A 6,158-nucleotide genomic window follows, 5' to 3' on the forward strand; every position below is an offset into this window, starting at 1 on the left:
AACTCAGAAATCCGCCTGCCTCTGCTGGGATTAAAGGCGTGCGCCACCACGCCCGGCTTCACATACACATTCTTAATATTCCTGTGCAGCTCTTGTGGATTCTTTCTCTAGCAACAGCTTGTGCTTTGGAAGTGAAGGGAAGTAAAAAAAAAAAAAAAACAAGATGCAAATGATGTGGCTTGACATTCAGTTACAATCTGTATGGTAAGACTGGCTCACCTCTGCTGGCACCATGGAATTATTTCCTCCTTTGCTATTTGAAGCCTACATGCCTCAAATCACATACACTGCATGTTCCCATATTCCATGCTAACTTGATCTAAGATGCATGGATCCCTTGGGGACTTGTGCCCTGGTAACAAAGGGCTTATGTTTATCATTGGGCTGAACTAATCACAAGCAAAAATTAAGTATGTGGTTTGTTGCCATCTTGACTGGTAACCTCATCAAAATGGAACAAACGTGTGGCTAGTGATGCCATCAATGACATGGCGCATGACACAGTACCATCTGGCTAGGGATATAATGACAGGACACGTGACTTCACAATCTTGATTAATGCCACATGGCATAAACCAAAATGACATTAGTAGGACTTCCTATTACTACTGAGCTCTCAGGAACATGTCACATGAGTTTTTACCACTCCTGATGCCTAGTTAGATCATGGAAATGGGAGACTCCAATTACATGGTTTCTTAATATTAAAGGACAGTGTATTTTTTAAGGAGATGATACCAAACCTTCATAGTAGGTTTTAAGAAAAATTGGCAATTGTTTTGTGTGACATATTTGCTGGTTTTTAGAGGAAACTCTAAGCCACGTATGTGTCTCTAGCTAGCTATGAGAAGGAGTTGACACTTTGAAATGGCTAGACTCCTGTGAATTTCCAGCATCCCACAACCAAGTCTGGGAAAGCACAGATCACAAGCAGGACCCAAAAGAATACTACCAGGTGCTTTACCAGCTGAAGACAGAAACCATTATCCTCGTGCAGTGGGCTAGAGATGCTTAGTGTCTTTAAGCCTTATTTCTGCTGGGTGTCTTCAAGCCTCTTCTCTTAGTGAGATGGCGTGTTCTTTCCCTTTACTCCCTGTTTCTTGATTTGGTTTCTGACCCACTGAGTCCTGGGTAATGTCACTTTTGCTTTTATTTTACAGTTAGAATGACATGGCCTAGGGAAAAGAACAGGCTTTTTCCATCCCTTTTCAAGAGTATTTGAGATGTTGCAGTTTTCTGGATCCTTTACTGTCTCGATGATGGGCATTAAATTTAAAATGATGATGATAGTAGCATTGATAACAATGATACAAAAGACTTGACAGTCCATGGAAAAGATAGAGAGGACCCTCTGACCAAAAACAAACAAACAAACCACCACCAGAAGAAAAAAAAAACAAAACCCTCTCAGTTTCTTATATCTACTGGACATTATAAGTATTACTGTTATACTGGCTGATTTGATGTGTCAACTTAACACAAGCTGGAGTTATCACAGAGAAAGGAGCCTCTCTTGAGGAAATGCCTCCAGTAGATCCAGCTGTAAGGCATTTTCTCAATTAGGGATCAAGGAGGAAAGGCCCCTTGTGGGTGGGACCATCTCTGGGCTGGCAGTCTTGGGTTCTATAAGAGAGCAGGCTGAGCAAGCCAGGGGAAGCAAGCCAGTAAGTAACATCCCTCCATGGCCTCTGCATCAGCTCCTGCTTCCTGACCTGCTTGAGTTCCAGTCCTGACTTTGGTGATGAACAGCAATGTGGAAGTGTAAGCTGAATAAACCCTACTTGCTTCTTGGTCATGATGCTTGTGCAGGAAGAGAAACCCTGACTAACAACCATGTAATGCTGCTTTTCTCTATTTTTACTCATTCTGAATCAAAAGCATTTTTTGTTTTTTGTTTGTTTGGTTGGTTTTTTGAGACAGGGTTTCTCTGTGTAGCCCTGACTGTCCTGGAACTCACTCTGTAGACCAGGCTGGCCTTGAACTCAGAAATCTGTCTGCTTTTGCCTCCCAAGTGCTGAGATTAAAGGCGTGCGCCACCACGCCCAGCTTATCTTGCATCTTTATAAGACCAGCGGTGTATGCTTATGAAAGACCATCATGGGAGTGTTTAGTGGTTTTTAATGTTCCTTCATAGGAGAAGGAGGGAAGGGTCATGGACCTTCACCTGAATATTCAGCCACTTCTGCCAGCTAATTGTATGCCATTTGCTCTAATTACTCGTGGCCTCAACATCCTGGGGAAGAGCTAGATTATTTAGGCTGAAGTCTGGGGAGAGAAGTGAAGACATTCTTACTGGGTGAAGACCTTGCAGTCTTTAACAGTCACCCAAACTCCTGTCAGCTCTTTGGTCATGTTCTGTGAGTCAACCCAATAAAGTCATCAGTTCCCTGTGATGAACTTCGGTAAAATTGAAATTTGATTTGTTGTTGAGAATCTAATGGGGGGCAGAGCCATTGTTTAGTCTCCCACATTTAGGAAGGGAGTTCTTACAACATATAATGCTATTATATCTCATGGTATTAAGAAAACAGGGACTGGAGAGATGGCTCAGCAGTTAAGAGCACTGACTGCTCTTCCAGAGGTCCTGAGTTCAATTCCCAGCAACCACATGGTTGCTCATAACCATCTGCTCACAACCATCTGATGCCCCTTTTGATGTGTCTGAAGACAGAAACAGTGTACTCATATTCATAAATAGTTATTTGGGCTGGCGAGATGGCTCAGTGGGTAAGAGCACTGACTGCTTTTCTGAAGGTCCTGAGTTCAAATCCCAGCAACCACATGGTGGCTCATAACCACCCATAATCCCATAAATTAAATCCCAAAATTATTGGTTTGTTTAGTGGTCCTCGTCACCTTTTTTGACACAGGGTCTTATTATGGCCTAGATCTCACTATGTAGACCAGGCTAGCCTTGAACTTGGTTAGATATGTTAGTCTTCACCTTCCAAGTGCTAGGATTAAAGGCATACATTTCCATGCCTGGCATGATTTTCTTGATAAGGAAAATAATGCCCAGATATAAGACTTAAGACTTTCGGTCACTACAGTACCTATCGTCTTGAGAGACCTGCTCACTGTTGCTTTAACCAAAAGGGGCTCGAGAGATGCTTGAAGGGGACTTGTTGCTCTTGAAAAGAACAAGTTCAATTCCCATTACCCATGTAGTGGTTCACAGCTCTGTGTAAGTCTAGTCCCAGAGGATCTGGTAACCTCTTTTGACCTCCTTGGGCACCACACATGCTCGAGCACATATATAAATGCAAGCAAAATATAGACACAAAAGTAAAATGAGTAAGTATTGTTTTAACCCGAATTTTTAACCTAAAATTTCTCTTCCTATCTAGAAGTCATATGGAACTCTAATCCTCACACTATCCTAGCCACTCCACCTACTTTTAAAGGACCTGAAAGTGGATCCTGGGTTTATGGGATTAAAGTGTGTGTCCTCCACCCCCAGCAGGAAATTTTTTCTTTTTTCTGTCAAAGCTAGTTAGCCCAGCAAAGGTTAAAAGTCCCCTGGACTTCCCCTTTGCGCCGATTAACCAATTACATCAGAGTGTGAAGTTAAGCTTTGGGGGATAAAAGATGCATTCTTGGCCAAGTCTTGGTCTTGGTTCTGGCACGTACTTTTTGCAAAGAAAAAAGAAAAAACAATTGCCTTGCTGAGCAACTTTTGCATGGTTAGTGTGCTCCTTTGTGCATTAAGATGATTCTTGGTTTCAAACATATTTTAGGGATTCCCTATCCCTTTGTATTTTGTAAGAATCCTTGGTTTTAGAGGGGACAGAGAAATAGTTCAGCAAGCATGAAGACATGAGTTTGAATGCCCACCACCTATGTGATAGCCAGGTGTAGCTGTGTAGGGACCAGCAGCCACAGTGCTGAAGGGGCCAAAGACAGGAATTGCTTGGGTTTGCTAGTTGCCAACCTAGTTCCAGGTTAAATAAAAGACCTTATCTCAAAGAACTGAGGCAGTAAATGATAGAGCAGGATCCCTGATTTCTTCCACTTGGCACAAGCAAGCACACATGAGCTCACATATGCACACAAATGGTTTAGCATTAATATCCATTTTTTTTTATGGTATCGTTTTCACAATTCAAAGTCAAGTCTTAGCTGGATCTAGTGGCCCATGCATGTAATCCCAGCACTGGAGGGGCAAGCAGGAAAGTCAACCTCTCCATAGGAAGTCCATAGCTAACCAGTCTCAAAGCAACATAAAAGAACATATGTCTCACTGTGTTCTGCATACTTATTTTTGCTACACAAAACCTTCCATATCGGGACAGACTGGTGAGATGGCTCAGTGGGTAAGAGCACTGACTGCTCTTCCTGAGGTCCTGAGTTCAAATCCCAGCAGCCACATGCTGACTCTCAACCACCCGTAATGAGATCTGACTCCCTCTTCTGGTGCATATGAAGACAGCTACAGTGTACTTATTTATAATAATAAATAAATCTTTGGGCCAGAGCGAGCAGGATTGACCTGAGTCGGCAGAAGTCCTAAATTCAATTCCCAACAACCACATGAAGTCTCACAACCATCTGTACAGCTACAGTGTACTCATATACATAAAATAAATAAGTCTTTTTAAAAAACTTTCCATATTAATACTTATGATCAAAATAAATTCACGTATCTTCTCAGAGTTAACTTTGGCTTGCAAATCATTCTTACTATTTTTGCTCAATTGGAACAACATACTTATGAGCAAGACAAGTGTTCTCTGGACAGATGGTACTAAAGTTATTTCAATATCAACCATTTAATTAATTGAGTCATTTACCTATTTATTTATTGAGGATCAATTCCTAGGGCTTTGCACATGTGAGGTACTTGCTCCTGTATAGTCTTTGTTTTTTTGTTGTTGTTGTTGTTATTGTTGTTTTGTTTTGTTTTTTCGAGACAGGGTTTCTCTGTATAGCCCTGGCTGTCCTGGAACTCACTTTGTAGACCAGGCTGGCCTCGAACTCAGAAATCCGCCTGCCTCTACCTCCCATGTGCTCCTCTATATTCTTAACCCTGGAGGATTTTTTAAAATTAATTTTAAAGGAATGTGTTCCTTTTATTCTGTCTAGAAAGCCACAGTCTGGACCAGGCATGTAGCTCATTGTGTAGAATGCTTGCTTAGAATGCATGAATGATTATGATGGCCAGAATCACATAGAACAGGCATGGTGATTCATACCTGTAAGTAAGAAGTTCAGAGCTGGGCGTAGTGGCGTACGCCTTTAGTCCCAGCACTTGGGAGGCAGGGGCAGGTAGATTTCTGAGTTTGAGTCCAGCCTGGTCTACAAAGTGAGTTCTAGGACAGCCAGGGCTATACAGAGAAACCCTGTCTTGAAAAACCAATAAATAGATAGATAGATAGATAGATAGATAGATAGATAGATAGATACCCACAATCTTCTTCATTTTCTACCTTAATACCAATATCCTTGCTTCACATAAATACTTTCAAGTTTGAGCCACAAAAGAATATAGAGCGTCAGGTTAGCCTGAGGTGAATTCTGATCATATCCGATGGATTGTTAGGTAGGATCAAGAGAAGTCTGTTTCCATTAAGGCCCAGAAATCCTTGTAGGGCTAAAGTTATCCTTCAGGAAAGAGAAAGGCACAGAGAGTCTGGTTCAACTGCAAATCTTCAGCCTTCCAAAGGGGAAAACAATTTTTTTTTTTTTTTGTCTAGTCTGTCTCTTGGATTGAATCCCGGGCCTGCAGTTTATTGTATTCCCTGCTCCCTTCCTCCCCAGGTAGAAAACAGGATATGACTTTAAAACCAAAGTGCTCAATAGGATTTTTAAAGCATGGGCTTTTTCTTAACCTCATTTTTCAAAAATAATTTATTTTTATTTTATGTGTGTGTGTGTGTGTGTGTGTGTGTGTGTGTGTGTGTGTGTATGAATGTTTGCCATGTGTGGGGTGTCCACCAAGGCCAGGAGAGAGTACCTAATACCTTTGGAGTTACAGGCAGTTGAAGCCACCATGCCGGTGCTGGGAATTGGACCTGAATCTTCTAGAAAAGCATTGTGTTCCCCACCACTGAGCCCTATCTTCTGTCCCCTCCTTAACTGTTTTAATTTCTAAATATAGTCTTGCCTGGAGTAAGACAACTCAGCCTTGCTGCCAAGTTACGTAATTTCTCCTGAACCTC

The sequence above is a fragment of the Mus caroli genome, chromosome 17 (assembly GCF_900094665.2).
Source record: "Mus caroli chromosome 17, CAROLI_EIJ_v1.1, whole genome shotgun sequence".
Lineage (NCBI taxonomy): Eukaryota > Metazoa > Chordata > Mammalia > Rodentia > Muridae > Mus > Mus caroli.